Source organism: Euprymna scolopes, chromosome 1 (genome assembly GCF_053919585.1).
Source record: "Euprymna scolopes isolate OS-2025 chromosome 1, ASM5391958v1, whole genome shotgun sequence".
Lineage (NCBI taxonomy): Eukaryota > Metazoa > Mollusca > Cephalopoda > Sepiida > Sepiolidae > Euprymna > Euprymna scolopes.
This window is the reverse complement of record NC_136482.1, coordinates 514,902-536,323: the sequence shown is the minus strand read 5'-3', so window position 1 is coordinate 536,323 and position 21,422 is coordinate 514,902. Positions and strand designations below refer to the sequence as shown.

The 21,422-nt window shown below is 36.4% G+C and overlaps 1 long non-coding RNA gene across 2 annotated transcripts in view; it reads left to right on the top strand.

The window, feature by feature from the left end:
• LOC145283069 (uncharacterized) overlaps positions 1 to 17,898 on the top strand; it is a 29,460-nt gene extending 11,562 nt beyond the window's left edge. Inside the window, exons 1-2 of one of the 2 annotated variants that reach the window (XR_013868770.1) lie at positions 1,980 to 2,320; positions 17,458 to 17,898. This is a non-coding gene — a long non-coding RNA (uncharacterized LOC145283069). Of the gene's footprint in view, positions 1 to 1,979; positions 2,321 to 17,457 lie in introns of those variants that run through there. The other variant, XR_013868626.1, reaches the window with a different exon arrangement.
• The last annotated feature ends 3,524 nt before the right edge of the window (positions 17,899 to 21,422 follow it).

Genomic DNA, 21,422 nt, shown 5'->3' with positions numbered 1-21,422 from the left:
GGAGAAGTTCAATGTTTTGATAAGCTTCTAGCTCTGATCTTTACAGTTGATCTGAAATGGAACATGTACATCAAATCCGTTGTCAAGGTCGCTGGAAAAATGGTGAGATCATTCTACCGCTCCAGTATATATCTCACTTCCAATGCCATTCTCTTATATAAGAGCCAACTATGCCCTAGGATGGTGTACTATTGACACATTTGGGCAGGAACTGATAGATGCAACTTATCCTGGCTTGACAGAGTTCAAAATAGACTTTGTAGGGGATGCCATTTTCTTTTCTCTGAAACCTCTTTCCCACAGAAGAAACGTTGCAAGCCTGTCTCTTCTTGTCTATCTAAAACTACTATCAATGATTCCCCCACTCTTTATCTGTGCCTAAACCTAAACGTAGATTCCATGAACAAAGCTTATTTCTTAGAATTGCACACGTGTGGAACACTCTTCTATTTTCCTACTTTTTAGCTAACTACAATATGATCTTCTTCAAGTCCAACATAAACAAGTTCTTGATGAGCTTAAGTAATCCAATTTACCAAATTTCCACTACTAACAATTACTATATTGTCCTATTGACTACTGTACACTCATTAACCCTTATCCTTAAGTGGTCTCCCGGCCTTGATAAGTGACGACTCCTTTAAAAAAAAATCTCAGCGGAATTGATTTTTGTCATATGAACTGGATTTGAGCTTGGAACATCGACGTCGTCAGTCCATAATTTTAGAAATAAATATATTCCTTCAATATAATTTGCAAAGTAAAATAAAGTTATAAAATAAAATAACATTGATTTTATTATACTTTATTTGAGTATTAATAATATATAGTCATCCACATACAGTACTGTTTCGTTGTATCATAACTCATCAGTGTGGCTAGACATACACCTTTTCCCAGCCGTGGATCCAACCTACAACCATCGTGTTGACAGTCGGCAGCTCTAACCATCGGACCAAGAATCAGTGCCCATAAATATTTCTTCTCAAATACCTATATATATATATATATATATATATATATATATATATATATATATATATATATATATATATATATATAATTCCTTTTACGGATGTGCAATAATTTGACTTGGATAAGAATTCATGTTCTTATGAAGGTGTTCATCAAAAGTAAGTACTACACTTTAAGCTATTCTTATCTGCTATATAATAAAATGACTGCAGAAATTCCCCTCTGGACCAAAGTATTGTAGGTTTGCAACAACAGATTCCACATCCAAATTCCATACATCTAGAGTGATACCCACTATCTTACGTAGCTTTCGAACACCATTTTAGATACATTCAGTTGTGATAATAAAATGCTACATTGCAGCTGCCAAGTAACACCATCACAGTTGCAACATCTTTAGAGGAAGAAGTCTCTATTTTTCTAAATATTTAGTCCTACCACTGCTACCAGTTGTCACCAGGGATAATTCTACCTGTTCCACAGATACTGTGATTACATCAACCGACACGACGGACACGTCTTTGTCAAAACATCAACAAAAATGAGATTTTTTTTCCATAAAACACACTGTGTGTAAATTGGTGCACCCAAATATTTGCGGCTTTTATATTAAGATTTTTCCTAAAAACATAAAAAGACAACAATGTCTTTGTCATAATTAAACTAAAGAGGTTAGCTTCCAAATATCTGCGTTTTTCTTTTATTATCATGCCGAAAAAAAAATACAGAATTTTATTGAACAAAATAAAACAAACATATTTTTTGCTAACAATTTTATTTACTCTACATTCTTTTAATAAAATTCCATAATTTTTTTCTATTGGAACAAATCATTAGAAAATATACTCTATTATTTGGAATCTAAACTCTTCAATATATAAATATATATGAAATGTGTTGCTACTTCGCCATGGTACATTCATTTTTGGCGATGGGCGCCAGTGCCGCTATTATACTGGGCTAGTGATGGCTACCACTGACAACCATAGTTTTTTTTTTTTTATATACATGTGGGGTGGGGGCATAGTTCTATTGTGCAACGCCGGTACACGGATCCTGCTAGTTTAAAATAATTTTCCTTACAATAACCAATTGGTCATCAGCACCTTCCATCAAGGGAAGTAATTGTAAAGTCAGAGTTATCGAACGTGATTAACAGCACTAATTATCTGCATCTATTGCTCATGACGGTTTACCTATATGTTTAAAGACTTTTTATGGTCTTTTAATACAAAAACATTTATATTCGAACTCTTCTTTTGTTTAATATCAGTAAAAGACCAACAAAGGGATCTACCATTTAAACGAAGCGTAAAAGTACATTTTTAAAATCAATTCAACACGGGTGAGTTTTGCATGAACTTCCTAATCGGCTTTTACCGAACGTTAATCAGTGCTTAATGGTATTTTTTTTTTTTTTTTTTTTTTTGTATTAATAATAATTTAAAATGTCGTTATGTGAACAACTTTTTTCTAAATTGTAATTTAAATTTCCTCTCGGTTGTGTTGAGGTTAAATTTATAAAACAATTTACTTTTTCTTTCTTTTTTTTTTTTTTTTTTAAAATTTATTTATTAAATGTCGACATTTTGTCATTCATTCATGCTCGGAGAAAGTGTGAAATTCAAGGGATATTAGTTTTCTGTTTTAGTTAAAGTTTTAGTCTTTTTAGAACCCAGTATTGTAAAAAAAAAAAAAAAAAAAAAAAAAAAAAAAGGGCTAATGCAGAGAGTGAACCGCGCTATTTTTTAAAATCGTATTTCCACGTTTAATTAAAGTTTTATGCTTTTTTTTTTTTTATTCAATTGTAAGGTTAAAGTACAGAATAGGTACAAAACACCCTCCCCTCCCTATGTTAAGAATGGCTTTTTAAATAATAACGTTATTATTTCAGTACGGATCACTCTCTGCATGAGTACCAAAAAAAAACGACACAAAATTAATGGATAAATTAGTTTTCATTAAGAGTCGCATTTCTTTGTTTACAAAACCATTCGGGGGAAGTGACGTGAAGGTACGGATGACCAGCACTAGCACTAATGTATCTTTTTAAACTAATATAAAAATAGTTTTATTTAAAGTCTTTATTTGAACTTTTATAACAAAACTGTGATAAATGTAACTATTGGAATACCCTGGCCAAATCACCGCTAACCATCAAACTTGGGTATTATTATACAAACACCGTGACAGTGTTAGGGTTAGGGTTTAGGGTTAGGGTTAATTCGCTGTCACGGTGTTTGTATAAATTTACCCAAACTTGAACACCTAACCAACTGGAACGCGAAAACGAAATGAAATAAGAAAAATAAATTACTAGAAAAGATGTATTTCCCCTGTTATTATTTTAGTAATAACCCATTACGGGCTTGTATTACTGTACACATAGATTCGAAAAAGTTGTCAAAAACAAATATATAACAAATAAATGTTATCAAAGGCAAGATAAGTTACTTTTCTACCAAACTGGATATATTTTTCGTGTTTTTATTCAATGTAACATGTTTATTCAGCTCGAAAAACATGCAGTGTTTACCGATGTATTGGAAAATTCAAAATGGCGGCCGACTCTCTCTTAAACACGGTAAGTTCTAGAAAAGGTGTTATAAATAATAAAATAGACAAAATACTATTAAAAAAACACCGAATATATATCAAGTTATGTCACGGTAACATACATTGAGCGAATTTCTAACAGTATTTTGTCTAGTTTATTATTTATAACACCTTTTCCCGAACTTACCGTGTTTAAGAGAGAGTCGGCCGCCATTTTGAATTTTCCAATACATCGGTAAACACTGCATGTTTTTCGAGCTGAATAAACATGTTACATTGAATAAAAACACGAAAATTATATCCAGTTTGGTAGAAAAGTAACTTATCTTGCCTTTGATAACATTTATTTGTTATATATTTGTTTTTGACAACTTTTTCGAATCTATGTGTACAGTAATACAAACCCCGAATTACTATTTCGGAAAAAAAATCTTTTCGATAAAATAAAGTTGGACACGCACAAATGCACACTCCTCTTATATATTTTTTTGGCGCTTACAAAATTGGGACGAGATTTTATAGTCGATAAATGGAGTTTTCAGATAAAAAATAATAGTTTCAACTAATTTTTCGGTACCCAGGCAGAGAGTGATCCGTGCTGAAATAATAACGTTATTTAAAAAGCCATTCTTAACATGGGGAGGGGAGAGTGTTTTGTATCTATTCTGTACTTTAACCTTACAATTGAATAAAAAAAAAACATCATAAAACTTTATAATGCGTACATAGCTTTATTTTCTCATAGAACCACCGACCGCTTTCAATGGATTTTACCAAACTTTAATTAAACGTGGAAATACGATTTAAAAAATAGCGCGGGGCGCGGCTCGGCTCTGCATTGCATTAGCACCATTTTTTTTCTTTTGTCAGTTCTAATAAGTTACAATGGTAGCTTCGGCTTCGCTTCCAAATTATGCAGTCGAAATTACCTGAATATTACCGAATTATTAAGAAAACAACTTTAATCATGTTAGCAGGTGAAAAATTGCCGCCATCTTCTTTAAATCAAAACGGAAAATTACCTCTGCTTTGAACTCTCCTGTGTCTTACAATCGTTTTCATCAAATTCTATTTTTATTTTCTTTAATAAATAATTTTCTACTTAATCGATTTTCGTAATTTTTGGCTATAATCATCCTAAAAATACTAGGAATATACCATTTTTTTTTCATGTGAAATTCAGTTTTACGATTTCCGAAATTTCGTCCCAATAGTGTAGAAGCGCCCCCCTCCCTTACATCTTTTTTTCTACCAGATTATCCCATAAAGAAAAAAAAAAGGTACTCATGCAGAGAGTGATCCGTGCTGAAATAACGTTATTTAAAAAGCCATTCTTAACATAGGGAGGGGAGAGTGTTTTGTACCTATTCTGTACTTTAACCTTACAATTGAGTTTAAAAACATGTCATAAAACTTTAATTAAACGTGGAAATACGATTTAAAAAATAGCGCGGATCGTTCTCTGCATTAGCACCAAAAAAAGTAATATTTAGAGATTTGAAAAGGGGTGCTCGTGCTCACTGCTCAGTTTCTAAATTTTGGTCACAAGAAAATGAATATTTTATTTGGCATATTATTTACCATATTTCCATAACCAGGCCGAATTTCATACATTTTTTTTTTTATAATTGTATCTTGTGTAGTTTCAGACTTTTAGCCAAGATATGCATTCACACACTTCTGTTAAGATTTTAAATCGATTACTTACATTGCATTTTTTTTTCTAAATGTATTTTGCCTTTTCTCATGAAATGTTTTTTTTTCTTCTGTATTTATTTTTCATAAAATTCTAATTAACAAAAGTAATGTCAAGTCTGAACGAAAGAAAATCGGCCGAAAATGTAATGTTCTAACATTAATGTCAAATTCCATCTCAACAAGCAATACTTGTAAAGCACTTTTAAATGTTGCAACTTCTACAGAATTTGAACCGAGGTGATTTTTAATGGATGGCCGGGCCGGCATATTATTACCGTGACCATTAGTATGGTAGCCACGTTATTACCCAAAAGTTAGTGTTGGTCATCTGTAGTTTAAAATTTGTTAAACGTCACTTCCGCCGAATGGCTTTATAAACAAAGTTCGACTCTTAACGAAAGCTAAAAAAATTATAGTAATTCAAAGTTCGATGTAACTTAAGGAAGTAGTTCTAGCAGACGATTTTCGTTCTGAAAAATCTGAAAAGTTAGGTCACGTGACGTGTGACACCGGTGCTTCTTCTTCTATTATTGACCCTTTGAATGATGTTCGTTATGTTTATAGTAATAAATGTTCAACGTTTCGGTACTTGTACAGTTTAATCAAGACATTAAAAAAATGAAAATATCGAAAAAAAGGTTATATTGTACGTATCCGTTTTGGAATGAAGTTCTAAAAAAAAAAAAAAAAAAAAAAAAAAAAAAAAAAAAAATGTTTACCTTCAATGCGCTGTCATAAAAAAAATTACTCTATCAAATTAAGTGAAAAAAAATTTTTTTTTCAGAGATCTTGAGTCCAAAACGGATACGTACAATATAACCTTTTTTTCGATATTTTCATTTTTGAATGTCTTCATTAAACTGTAAAAATACCTTTTTTTTTTTTACCTGTCCCAGCATAGTATATAAACGGCCCCAACCACCCTATGTTAAGAGCGGCTTTTGGAATAAACCCCCTCCCAACCTCCCCATGTTAAGAACAGCTTTTGAGGTTGGAGGGGTGGGGTGGGGGTGTTTATTCCGTTTATGTTTATTCTGGGAAGGCTGAATTTTTGTAGGAATTTGTGATACCCCTAACACTAAACTGCGAATAAACTATAAAAAACTCGTAATTTCTCTTTTAAAAGTGGGTTGTTTATTTTCTTTATAAACTATTAAAGTTGGGTAATCGTGAAGAAAGAGAGAGCCTGTTTCCTCCGTTTGACTATAGGTGGCGTTACTGTCTGTCCACCCAGTTACGGAAGCACAAAATGTATATAATGCCACCCTTGAAATAAAAATAAATGTTTTTGTTATATTTTAATTTTAAACATGGTTTTTTTTTGGGGGGGGGGGGTGCAAACATATTTAAGTTTTGTTTTTTGCTTTTTCAAACATATTTACGTTTTTTTTTTTTGTTTGTTTTTGCAAGCATATTTAAGTTTTATTTTTCCAAACATTTACGTGTTGTTGCTTGTTTATTTTAAAACATTTACGTTTTTTTTTTTTTTTTTTTTTTTGCAAGCATAAACTAAATATTTTTGAAATATTTTTCTTTTTGAAAAGTTTGCTTATGCACTTATTGGTACCGCGCTATTTTTTAATAGTAGTTTCAAGTAAGATTCAGGTTTTACAATATCCTTTTTCAAATATATATATATATAAATACTTGCGGAAAAGGTAAAATAAGTGCAGAAAAATTAAGAAAAAAGGGGGGGGGTCCATAAAAAAGATAAAAGAAAAAACGTTGATTTTTTTATTATTATCATAAGAGCGTAAAAAATACTCGCGGAAAAACGGTTGTACCCATAAATATGTTTAAAAGAAAAATATAGTAAAAACATTTAGTTTATGCTTGCAAAAAAAAAAAAACGTAAATGTTTAAAAATAAACAAGCATCAAAACGTAAATGTTTGGAAAAATAAAACTTAAATATGTTTGCAAAAAAAATAAAACTTAAATATGTTTGCAAAAAAAAAAAAAGAAACATGTTTAAAATTAAAATATAACAAAAACATTTATTTTTATTTCAAGGGTGGCATTATATACATTTTGTACTTCCGTAACTGGGTGGACAGACAGTAACGCCACCTATAGTCGAACGGAGGAAACAGGCTCTCTCTTTCTTCACGATTACCTAAAGTTGTATAAAAAGTAATGGAAATATTTTTTTTATTTTTTAAAAAACAGTAATGAAATTAATTGAATTTTATGGGTTCAGTATTTTTCAATTTTTAAACTTTAAAAATCTATCAATTTTTCTATTGATTTTATTTTTTACGATATTTTCAGGGTCAATGTGAAATTTTATGCTCTTTCCAAATAAACCGAATATAATATTTTAGACAAACGTTTTGTTACGCCCCCCCCCCATTTTGAAATGTCTATTAAATTATATAATTTATGTGCCAAAGTTTTATATATCACAAATTGAAGATAAAAGATCAATAAATAATATATTCTAATTTAAAACAAAAAAAGAAGTTTTTTTTGGAAATTTACCTGTAAAGTCCGAAGTTTAAAACCTTTTTTTTTTTTTTTTTTTTTTTTTTTAAATCACACTGTTTGTATTTTTTTATTTTTAAATGAAACCTTGGTGCTTGCTCCTTTTAATTGAAAAAAAAATTAGGGTTTGAATTACATTTTTCGAGTAGTAATAAGCTTAGAAAGACAGGGGGTCGAATTATTAAATATTTTTCATGAAGTTTCTGACATACCTAAGGCTAGGGTGTTTATAATACGCTGGGGTACGTCGTAAAAAGTTACCTTATTTTCTTAAATATATTTTTAGATATATTTACATTTTGTTTTGAAGTAAAATTAAGAAATTAATTTAAAAAATATTGTTTATATCCATCTTCATTCAAAAGGAATTACTTTTCGGTAACTTCACCGGTTTTTGACCCAAATTTTCCAAATTTCAGAACAAGGCTCGTCTGCTGAACCTACTTAAGTTGCACCCAAAGTTCTGCAGTTTTTTTTTTATATCATTCAACTAGTAGTTGTTACAACATTGAACCATTATCCCAAGTTAAAATATTTAGTTAAAAAAATATATTGTCAAATGTTTTTTAATTTAATTTTTATATTTCCAAACTGGAACGCGAAAACAAAATGAAATGAAATAAGAAAAATAAATTACTCCTGAGATGTATATAACTTTTAAAAATTAATTTACACTTTGTTGCATGAGGAACTAATCTCAGGCTACACCGTTAGAGTAACGTCCCTTGGCAGTGACAGACCTGTATTGTAGATAATGGTGCGAGATTAAGATAAGATGCCAGTAAACCAAGTGTACACGTTGTGTTGTTTTCATTAATGGGAATCCGCATGCAAAGATAATGAAACATGTTGGCAGCGGTCAGATGAACAGAGTTCCAAGGAAGAATACAAAATGGAAAATGTATTGTAAGAAAAATAAACAAAGATAAGTAATATTTGATTTATTGTTTTACATTGCTCATAGGCACACACACACACAAAAAAAAATGTTTTGCTTTATCTGGTCATTGTGATCTATTTGCGTTTAAATAATATGAAAAAATGAGTTTAAACCAATTTAATCGGCCGTAAACTGTAAGATTGATTGTATTGAAAAAAAAAAAAAAAAAAAGTGTCCGAACTTAACATGGAAGAGATAAATAGACCAGTGGCGGAGATACAACCCCCACAATCCCTGTGTATGGAAAATAATCTGTCAGCGAACTGGAAGACCTTGAACCCCATCCTCCAACGTAGACCCCTACTACCAGGTCTCCTTCTCCAACATCAGGGGTCTACATTCCAACCTTCCAGAGGTTGAAACACAATTACAGGAGACGAAACCTGACATATTCTTTCTAAGCGAAACTGGAATGGGGCCAACCACTTCTCTAGACGAATTCATAATTAAAGGATACTCCAACTTAACATCTAAATCTGACCCCCATGTTTGGCATGGAATATGTGCCTACATCAAAGATGGCTTTCCATGTGGTAGGGATATCTGAGAAAATTGACCACATCCTGTCTGCTCATCCTTTGGCTAACATTCACATTTGTGGTGACTTCAATGTCCATAATGTGGAATGGCTGATCCACTCAAATAAAACCGATGACGAGGGGAGGTTTTGTCACCCATGTGCTCGATACACCCAGTCAATATGCAAGCCTTCTAGACTTTTTCCTCACAACTTCCCCTGAGCTGTGTTTATGTTCCGATCTATCTCCTCTGGGATCCTCTGATCACTCCGTTGTATCAGTTAAGATAAAAATGAAATGTAATAAGTCTTTAGACGTACCCCTCCACCGTACTGTATATCGATACTCTATGGTTGACTGGGATAGCTTCTGTACATTCATATCTTACCTACCTCTGCATTACATGCTTAAAAATGATGTGTCCTCTATAGTATCAGTCCTGACCGAATGGTTGATTGTAGGCATAGGCCGATTCATACCATCAAAAAAAATTCCAACAAAAACCTAACAGCCAGCCATGGTTCTCTCCTGCATGTGCTGCTGCCATTGCGCACAGAAATCACTTTTTCCATAGCTACCAATGTAATAGATGTACTGAGACTAAAGCTGCTTTCAAGGCTGCCAGCAACCACTGTAAAAGAGTAATAAAAAATGCCAGAGCTATATGCTGGTCACTTTTAATGCATCCAAAACCAAGCTTCTATCTTTACATCATCAATGCTCTGATCCCCATCTGGCATCAATTGAAATGGATGGCTCTCGTCTTGGGAAGACTCCATGTTTTGACAAGCTTCTGGGTTTGACATTTACTACTGATCTGAAATGGAATACGTATCTCAAATCTGTTGCCAGGGATGCTGGGAAAATGGTGGGATCCTTCTACCAGAAGATATCTCACTACTGATGCAATTCTCTGTATAAAAGCCAAGTATGTCCAAGGATGGAGTATTGCTGCCACATCTGGACAGAAGCTGCTAAAAACAACCTATCCTGCCTTGACAGAGTACAAAATAGACTTTGTGGTTTGGTGAGGAATGCCTTTTTCTCTTCCCTGCATGCAGCCTCTCTCCCACAGAAGAGACGTTGCGAGCATATCTTTGTTTTATCGTTATTTCCATGGCAAGTGCTCGTCCGAGCTCCAATCCTCGTCCCCTCTCGCCAATCTTTCACGAGAAACACCCGTCTCGCTGAAACTACTGTCAATAATTTTCCCCCTCCTCTCTCTGTGCCTAAATCCAAACGTAGATTCCATGAACGAAGCTTCTTTCTTAGAACTGCACGCCAGTGGAACTCTCGGCCGCTTGCCTGTTTCCACCTGACTACAACTTGGATGTCTTCAAGTCCAACATAAACAAACTCCTGACAAACTGCCCCCTTAAGACACTCTATCAAAACCCCCAATACTAATGATTACTACAATACTATCTCATTGATTACTGTACACGCAATAACCCTTATCCCTGAGTGGCCTTCGGGCCTTGATAAGTGGTGACCCCCATGTAAAAAAAGAAAAAGAAAGCTGTTTAAATTAAGATGGAATAACTATGCTATCATCACGTATCTAACGAGACAGTCAGTACCATACCAAATGGCGATGTTGCTGCATACACTTGGAGATGAAGCGTTAAAAGTATATTATGGGTTTCAATTTCGGACTTTGGAAGAAGAGAGAACATCCAATGAAATTCTCCAAGCATTCTATAAGTATGCCATTGGAGAAATTAATGAGACATACGAACGATATATCTTCCACACAAGAAAACAGGGAGAAGGTGAAACAGTGGAAGCATTTATCACGGCGTTCCGTACGTTGATAAAGACATGCAATTTCTGTGAGAATTGCGTCTTTTCCATACTACAACACCAGATAATTCTTAGAGTATACAACCCCTACACCCAAGTGGAACTGCTTAAAATGAGACAGTTGGACTTACAGAGATGCAAAGACATATCCAAACTATCGGAAAATGCAACGCTACAGTCTAGAATTCTGAGACCCTAGTCAGTTAACAAAGTGGACTTGAAACCTAAGGGAAGACCAACAACCATAGAGGGTATAGGGCGTGTGCATTGCAACATGAACCCGATAAAGAGTTTTGTCCAGCTTTTGGGAAGATGTTTCAAATGCAATGGAAAGCACCACTTTGCAAAAAGATGCAAATCAAGAAAAAAGAATATTCGGTTTGTTGGAAAACAAGATGATAGCGATAGCAGTAATGGTTCAGACTATGGATACGTGGACAGTGTGACCATGAAAGAAGGAATCAATTCCATCAGACCTGAAGTGATAAAGGCAGAAATGATGGTCAAAGGAAAGCCGGTTGTTTTTCAGCTAGATAGTGGAGCCACAGTAAACATCCTGAACGAGAAACATGGCGGGAAAAACACTTGAGCAGTCCAATAAGACCCTTGCCATGTGGAACGGGTCACAAATGAAACCATTAGGAGAACGTCGGATGAAAATGATAAACCCAAAAGCCAGGCTCGAGTATGCAGTGAAGTTTTCTTGTAAAGGAAAACTTCCATCCACTACTTGGAGCGAATGACATCCAGTAAATGGCACTCATTAGTGTGAACAATGACAAATTTAAGAGGGTTGCAAATATGTCTCAAAAAGACAGCAGCCAGCACCTGGAGAGCATCATATCCGAATTTCAGGATGTATTCCAGGAAGAATGGGTACATTACCTGGAGAGGTTCATCTGGAGGTGAATTCCAACGTAACACCACATGTTGCAGCGGCTCGAAGAATACTAGTGGCTATCAAGGTAAAAGTGAAAGGTGAATTAGAAAGACTGGTCAAAAAGAAGGTAATTGAACCAATGAACGAGCCAACACCATGGGTAAGTGCCTTATCACTGATAATCAAAAAAAATCGAAAGTTACGGATATGTATTGACCCCAAACCATTAAATAAGGCTCTTAAACGGGAGCATTTCCAGTTACCGGTACTGGATGATCTCCTCCCAGAACTTACTGATAGCAAAGTTTTCTCAACTCTTGATCTAAGGGATGGATTTTGGCACCTGAAGTTAGATGAAGCCAGCAGTCGCTTGACCACTTTTGCCACTCCATATGGTCGGTTTCGATGGAAGGTTTTACAATTTGGAATTGCTCCAGCCCTGGAAATATTTCAAAGAGAACTATATAATAATGTGGCCAATCTGAAAGGAATCATCGACAAAGCAGAATCTTCTGGTGGTTGGGATTGGTAAAACGATGGAAGAAGCAACAGAGGACCATGATAGAAAACTCAGAAGGCTGTTGCAAAGATGTCGTGATCGTGGGATGCGATTGAATGCTGAGAAAATGAATTTATGGCAAACATCTGTATCATTCCTGGGTCACAGGATAACCAGTGAGGGTTTACTTCCAGATCCTGAGAAAATAAAAGTCATAAAAGATATGCCACGGCCAACAGACATTAAGGGAATGCAACGATTGGGAGGATTCGTGAATTATTTAGCAAAGTTTCTGCCCCACATGGCATGTGATGGCTCCAATTCGCTACTTTACAAAGGCGGATGTGCCATGGACGTGGTCTCAGATCCATGAAGAAGCTTTTGAGAAAATCAAAAAGTTGGTGAGTGAAGCACCAGTATTGAGATACTATGACCCCAACAAACCATTGGTCGTTCAATGTGATGCAAGTGAGAAAGGAATGGGGCTGCATTGCTACAGGAAGGTCAACCCTTAGCATATATTAGCCGAGCACTTACAGACACAGAAACCCGATATGCACAGACTGAGAAAGAACTATTGGCAGTGGTGTATGCCTATGAACGGTTTCACCAATACACATTTGGTCAACAGATTACAGTACTGACTGATCCATTTTACTTTAAAATGTTTATTTGATTCAAAAAAACAAATAGTGTCTAGTAGTATTACATGGGAACAAGTAAAAATGACTCTTACATCTTTGAAGTTACGATAATGACTTAAAAATAAAGCAAAATACTGGTAGAAATCACCTAATAAGTGTTCATATATATATATATATATATATGTGATGTCTAATGTGTGTGCACATAAATTTATAAGTGTATATAATGTATAGATACTATTTAACCAACAAACATTAAGTCTCTGGTTATATTTCATGAAACTTTTACAGATGTCTCCCGCTTGGAAGTTGCACGCTTTCATTATTTTACATTTTTTACATCTTCTGCTCTAATAGCTTCCCTGGCATAGAGAAGCCATTATGACCATCTGCTACCTAACCTGTCACTAACTCCTTTGTCTATTTCCAAACATGACTTTACGTATATCCTCCAAACTGTTCTTTTCTAATTACGTCATTACTGCAATGTAGCGTTCAAGAATCATCGCCTGATGTTTGTTACATAACTTTATTTGTTAGCTAAATTCCTGACTGTTTCAATGTTACTCGATCACCTCTGATTTTCCCTTTGGATCACTACTCGTCCAACCTGGCAGTAATATCCCGGAAACTATTGAACTCGTTCTGATATTGGACTGCCGAAGGTTGTATGATATCTTTTTTCTATGACTCTTAAGCACCATTTAAATAACTTTTAAATAACATTTTCAATATATGTGCTGAAAAGCAAAATACTTGTTTATTCATAGCTGAACATTTTCTAATTGCATTTCATTTCTTCTGATGATATGATCCATTATTGAAAATCCATGAATTAAGGAAATATAATTTTTCTCCATATATTCCTTGTTTCGAACAATAAATTCTTAACTTAAATATATTTGTATATACTTTAATCTACAGAATTTAACTTTAATCATTTAACTTATATATAAAATCGCCTGTCTAGAAATTTACATATTTTTTTTTTTTTTTTTTAGAATTTTTAAACAATTATATTCAATTGATGTAATCCTCACAATATTCCTCATTTGAGTCATTGCGAATTGTTTTGAGATTTTTCATTATTTACGTGACAATTCTTTTCAGTAGATAAAAAGTATTTGTTTCTTTTGTCTGAGTTTTCATAATATTCTATTGATGAATATAAAATCCATTGGTTTGGTTATATTGAAATGATTGAAAGTGACTGATGTAAAAGTAGAACAGTTGAGGTAGCAGGGTCAGTTGACATGGGAAGGCTAAGGAAAACATGGGAGGAAGTGATAATGGATTTGAGAGGTGTAATGAGAGGAGGTGGTCACAGATGGACGATGGTTTAATTGCCCAGGGTATCATGATCCCCACCCGTCTCTCCCTTACAAGAAATAAAAAATAAATGAACTGGAAAGGATGTGTGGTTTCGTAACAAGCGCTCATCAGAGATTCAATCTATGGTTCCCTCCACCTTGCCAAACTTCACAAAAAAACACTCCTCTAGTTAAAACCACTATAATTTCTCCAACTTCCAATCTGTGCCTACATCTAAATGTGGAGTCATTCCGTGTCAAATCATCCAGAAATATGGGATTTTGAAACCCATATCCCCAGATCTGGCTGTAGTTTGCACTGCAGATAGACAATATAGGAACTAAGAAATCCTGAAAATTTGAGCATGTAACTCATGCAGTTTCTGATTTAGAGCATTGTTTGTTTTGGCGTTAGTCGCATGATGCAACGCCTGGGCGACAATTTTGTGATGTCATTTCTTTGAATATTTTCTGATTGAAAGATCGTATGGCTCTAAAAATTCACCCAGGTAAGTTTTTTTTTACCCAAGGAATCCAAAAATGGCATCAGATTTTTTCAAAAATTAAGCCTTATAAAGATATTAAGGGTTTTTGGAGTTTTTCATATGTGCCCAACAGAAACTGTGAGTGAACGAAACAAGAACTTTTAACCATTTTTGGTCCGAAGACAATTTATTGTGTCTACAAAAAATATATGAAAAAAGTAATGCGTTACCATGCAACCCATACCCTTTTTTTTATTCGATTTTGGAGCAATGACATCACAAAATTTTTGCCCGGCGTCAAATTATATGACTAACGCCAAAACACAAAATGCTTTAAATCGGAAATCGCTTGGAGTTACGTGCTCAAATTTTCAGGATTTCTTAGTTCCTATATTATCTATCAGCAGTGCAAACTATAGCCAAATCTATGGATATGGGTGTCAAGCCCTGGATGATTTGACACGGAATAACCCTGTGAATTCCATTAACAAAGCTTCTTTCTTAGAACTGCTTACTTGTAGAACTCTGTTCCGCTGGCTTGCTTTCCAGCTAACTACAATATGGTTGTCTTCAAGGCCAACGTAAACAAGTTCTTGTTGAACCGTCCCCTTGAATAATCAAATTATACCAAATGTCCACTTTCGATAACTACATTATTGTTAAAAAAGTAAAATCTCATTTTTCCTTTTTTTGGAGAGCCAGATACATCTTAAGATGGAGTACTTCTACCACATCTATACTCTTTCTTGCCTTGACAAATATGAAAGTGATACATGTTCATTCGCACAATTCTGAGGCAGCAGTTGCAGACAGCAGAACACAATGCGAAAGGAGATCGATGGTGCATCTCTGAGCAAACACCGGTGTGATTATGCAGAGTGTTTAATGTGAATGTATATCGTTGTAAGTTTGGTCTGCAGTACCTAGTGGTATTTAAGTGTTGCGGTGGAGCAAGAACCATGAAATAATTTGTAGGAAACAGAAGCAACTGTTACATTCTGGCGAGTAGACAGCACATCTAATCCAAGTAGATCATAGACTTCAGAGATGTCTATTTACATTACACTTGAACTTTCGCATATTAGTACAGTTAGGGAAGCAAGGACCTGGAAGGGAATTCCAAAGTCTAACAGGCGTAGGGAAAAAACTATAAGAGTAGAAGTCTTTCTAGCATCTAGGGATCTCTGTGTAGGGGTGGGATTTAGTTGTTTGTCAGGAGAGGGGGTAATTATGTCTGGAGGCGAAGTACAAGGGCTTGAAGTTCGTCTAAGCACCTACCATTAAAATACTTGTAAAGCAGGCAGAGGGATGTAACGTTCCATTGATGGAACAGAGTTTGAAGCCGAACAGACAGTGCAAGACCTAATAGGTTGGTGACTCTTTTGGACCCTGTCCCAGAGTGAAACTAGTAGCAGATGCATTAACTCAAATGTGGCAACAATACTCCATACATGGGCGAATAGTAGCCTTGTAGAGATACAGGATACTCTCAGGCATAAGTAACTTTCTAGCAGGGTAGAGAGAGAGCTCACCTTCTTTGCAGCAGCCTTGGATTGCATTTAAAGTCACCTCTTAACTGTGGTTTCTGATGGAGCAGAGTTTGAATAATGCTTATCAAACCATTTTTTCTTTTATTTATTATTTTTTTTTAATAGTAATGCTTTCTCAACTCATGGAATTTAGGTTTTTTGTTTTGAAAATTTGTGACATTAACTTCACTTAAATAACATGGACTCGCATTCTAAAATTTGTCATTTGAAGGTTAGTACTTTATAACAATCATGGATTGTTTTTATTTATTTGTGATACCATCTATATGTCAGGCCTGAGACTTATTAACTTAAGCTCGTAATTCTAAATATGAAGTGCCTTCAATAAGTTTCCACTTTTCATATGGCCACTTTTATTAATAGTACACACATGAAACTCCTAGTCCCCTTCGAAGTAATCTCCTCCAGCTGCAATGCACTTGTACCGTTCCAACAACTTCTAAAAGGCCGCATGTAAGTCCCTCTTTTATGAGCGTGTCAATGACTCTCATCAAAGCTTCTTTCATTTCCTCAATTGCCTCATAACGACAGCCTCTTAAGGTTTTCCTTGAGCTTAAGGAATAACCAAAAGTTACAGGGAGCAAGCTCTGGACTATAGGGAGAGTGAGGAACTGTCTTGATGCCCATGATATTGGGCATTAAGATCTTCTCTGAGCACCCTTGGAACAATCGCTCTTTAGTAGGGTGTATTCCAATTCCTGCTGTAGCTGTTCATTTGAACTTGGAAATCATAAAAATTGGTCGGTTATCTCATAAGATGTATACCAATAACATACTGAATTTTCAAGGGTCCATCACAAGTTTAAATGCCTGTACAAAAAACGTTTGGAAACATTGTATCAATATTTCAGCAGCTGCCAAAAAAAATCAGGTCATACTGCTTTAATTCGCTCTTTTTTTAAAAAAAAACAAACAAACAAAAAACCCCAAAAGACAACAAATAAAACTGGCTTGCGGTGATGATTTTATGTATATTACGACGTATAAATTATTACATTTATTAAAAAATTGTATATGTGTAAAATGTGATGTGAAATTATTACGTTTATTACAAATAATGAATATATTATTCAAGTCAATATTTTTAATATATACTTTCTTTTTAATTTTATTTAGGTCATTTTACTATAGAGAAATGGGCAGACAACATCTTGATGCCGTCGGCCTTAGCAAGCTTTTGGTGTATCCCTTGCTGTTTGCGTGCCCTTCGGTGAGGGCAGAAAATAACAAATTTGTACATATTCCTCAAGTCAGCGTAGACAAGCGACGAAGAACACAGGAGAATGTGGACGAAGATAGCCAGAGTAACATGAAGAAAAGAAAAAAAGAATTAAAGTGATTGGAATCTCATCTCACTTTGCCCCCTCTCTCCTCTAATCTTGGCTGAGGGAGGGGTAAATGTATGTATAAATAAGCCACAACAATGCAGAAAAAAAAAAAAAAACTTTAAAAATGCCTCCCCCCAAAAACAAACAAAAAGCATAAATTATCGTCTTAAAATTTTTTAAATCATTTTTCAATAAAGTCAATTGTTTACAATCAACTTTGAAATCATAAGTTTTGTAAGAGTTATTTTCTTCAATTATATAAAGAAAAAGTATGTGTTAGTGTGTATGTATGTATGTGTCTCGCTTTAACTTTTGAAATTCAAAGCGAATAAGAATAATTCTGGTACTGTCTTAAAGGACAGGGATTCGGATGCATAAAATGTGAAATTTAGAACAAAATATTGATTTTTTTTATACTTTTTTTTTTTTTTTTAATTTTCTTTCTTTGAAGATTGTAATGCTGGGTATGGAGCAGCCAAACCAGCTGCCAACACTGTCCTGCTTTTTATTGAAACCAACCGAGAGCCCTTTTTAGTATCATCGCTGTTCCCTTAAGTGTAATTGTCTGGATCTCTGTTCCACTTGGTTCACCAGGAATATTAGTTAGGTAGGTTTTTTCTTTTTTTTTTTTTTTACATAGGCATCACCACATTATCAAGGCTCAGAGGCCACTCAAGGATAAGGGTTAAAGAGTGTACCGTAGAAATTAGACAATATAGTAATCATTAGTAATGAAAATTTGGTAAATTTGATAACTTATATGGAACGGCTCATCAAGAACTTATTTACTTTAGACTTGAACACAACCATATTGTAGTTGTAGCAGAAGTAGCAATAACTAAAATGAGGGGAAAAAGAGCTTACCTCGGGTACGTCTGTTGTGTCACCGGTTGGGGGGAAAAAGAGAATTCCAAGATGGCGTCCGGGGTTTTTTATTAGCATTTACCCCATGCAACTCTCGGAAAATCACGTTTCTGTCTCATGTGATTATGCAAATGGGTAATTCCCGGCCACTATAAAAGCAGGAGGCTAGAGACGAGTCGGCAGTGTCCTGCAAATTGTGTGTGTGGGTGTTTCTGGCGATTGGAGTGTGTCTTCTTTTACCACGGTTATCACGGACAGGAATTCCCTCTCTTCTGGAGGTGGGCGATATTGACTATTTTGAAGTTGTACTGTTGCTGACAGAATATTTTTTTTTTTTTTGCCCACTACATTTTTGTTTCAAGTTATTTCGGCCCGAATATGGCAAAGGTGCAGATAAGCAGTGATATTATCAAGCCATTCTCTGGCGAGGGAGACGTTGTAGCGTGGCTGAAAAAAGTGAGACTTGTCGCACAACTTCAGCAGGTGGATGACGTAGCGAGTCTGCTACCTTTATACCTGGAAGGCGATGCGCTGGCCCTCTACATGGAAATGGAGGAGGATGATCAAAAGAAAATAGACCAGATTGAGGCTCGATTAAAGGAGGCATTTACTGATGACGCGTTTGCAGCATATAGAAAAATAACTATGGTTAGATGGGCTGGTGAACGTGTGGATGTGTACGCCAACAAAATCAGGCAGTTGGTTGGATTGGCCGGATTCACAGGAGAAAGCTTAGAGAGACTCACAAAATTAATTTTTGTCACTGGATTCCCTGACACCATCTCAATGGCTCTTCAACAGGTGCCGAACATCAAAGCCCTGACCATGGGGGAGCTAATGTCGAGAGCGAGAATTTTGACGACGACTGGCGAACAAAATCAGGATGTGGTTGCGGCCACACGCTCACCCAACAACAGGGCCCAGAATAATCCTGTTAACGTGACCTGTTTCAAATACAATGTTAAAGGCCACCTTGCAAGGGACTGTCGAAAACGTGGAACACGGTGTTACCGTTGCGGTGAGAGTGGACACTGGGCTCGGAACTGCTCGGGAAACGAGCAAGGGGAGGACGCATAAGCGCCAGTCTCCTTCCCAACCAAGATGTGAACACGACGCTCCCGGTGATAAGCATCCATATTGACGGGACGCGATGTTTGGCGCTTATTGATACAGGATGCTCCAGGAAAATTTTACATGCAGACCGGTGCCGGTCTTGGAGAAAAACAAACGTAAATGTCAACACAATTGGTGGAATGTCCCATGCGTGCTGCGGTGTTGGAACGGTCTCTGTATCCACTGATGAAGGTGTGTCTGCCAGAGTCGATGTGTTGGTGGTGCATGGCAAGCCACTGGGATTTTACTTGCTTCTAGGGATCGACGCCATAAAAGCTCTAGGAGGTGTCGTTTCAAGCCTACAGGATCAGTGCGGCTGGGCGCCAGGAAAAGTATTAAATGCGCAGCCATTTCTATCGATGAACCAGATTTCACTGCTACCTTTGACCATCAAAACCGAACGTGGACCGCATCGTGGAAATGGTCTGTGGACCACCCCCCTGAAAGGCTGCATAATCGAGTGTCAGAGTACCCAGTGCCAGCAGAAATTCGTGAAGAATACACGCAGGAGCTCCACACCTGGATAGATAATGGTTGGCTCGTGCCATACCCAGAGGATAAATTGGGACCTCCCAAAGGTCTAATTCCCCTGATGGCTGTGATACAGCAGAACAAAGCCAAAGTGCGCCCGGTGATGGACTACCGGGAGCTAAATCATTATGTAGACGCATTTACGGCCAACGCAGATGTTTGTGCGGCTAAGCTGCGTGAGTGGAGACAAAAAGGTGCTAACGTGTCTCTACTGGACCTCAGAAGAGCATACCTACAAGTCCAGGTCCATGAGACACTGTGGCCATACCAGACTGTGGAAATCGATGGGAAAAAATACTGTCTGACCCGTCTGGGGTTTGGTTTGAATGTGGCTCCCTTGATAATGAGAGCAATTGTCAGCGAAGTACTATCTCAGGAAGAAGTTATAAGCCGCGCAGCATCTGCTTACATTGATGACATTTTTGTCAATGAAGACGTGGTGCCCGCGACCCGTGTGAGAGAACACCTCGCGCAGTTCGGGTTGGAGTGCAAGAACCCGGAGCAGTTGAAGGACGGTGCACGGGTGCTGGGATTGGCAGTCAGGATGGAACGCAATGAACTGCGGTGGAAGCGAGGAAATGCAATTCCGGAGGCTCCCAGTATTGTTACGCGACGAACAATCTTTTCCCTGTGTGGTCGACTTGTCGGGCACTTTCCGGTGTGCGGTTGGCTTCGTGTGGCTTGCGGAATACTCAGAAGGAGAGTAAGTTCGGTAACGAAGGGCTGGGATGATGAAGCAAGGGACGCCGTACTACATCGTATGATGTTCGAAACCTTAAAATCTGCGCAGCAGAACGATCCGGCACAGGGAAATTGGTGTGTGGACGGCAAAGAGCTGAATGTATGGGTCGATGCTAGCTCCCTAGCAATTGGGGCAGCCTTGGAGATGTGTGAAACTGTGTTGGAAGATGCATGTTGGCTGCGACCTGAAGATGACTCTCAACATATCAACTTGGCTGAACTGGATGCCGTATTGAAAGGCATCAATTTGGCTCTCCAGTGGCAGAGCAAGGTGCTACACATAAAGACAGATTCTGTTTGTGTATACCATTGGGTCTCGGACACGCTAACTGGAAAGGCGCGAGTACGCACCAAAGCAGCAAGTGAGATGCTTATTAGGAGGTGATTAAGCACTCTTAAGGAGCTCGTGAAAGAGTACGGGCTGACAGTGGATGTGACGCTGGTTCCATCAGCACGAAACATTGCTGACCGACTGACACGAGTGCCACAGCGGTGGTTTGAGGC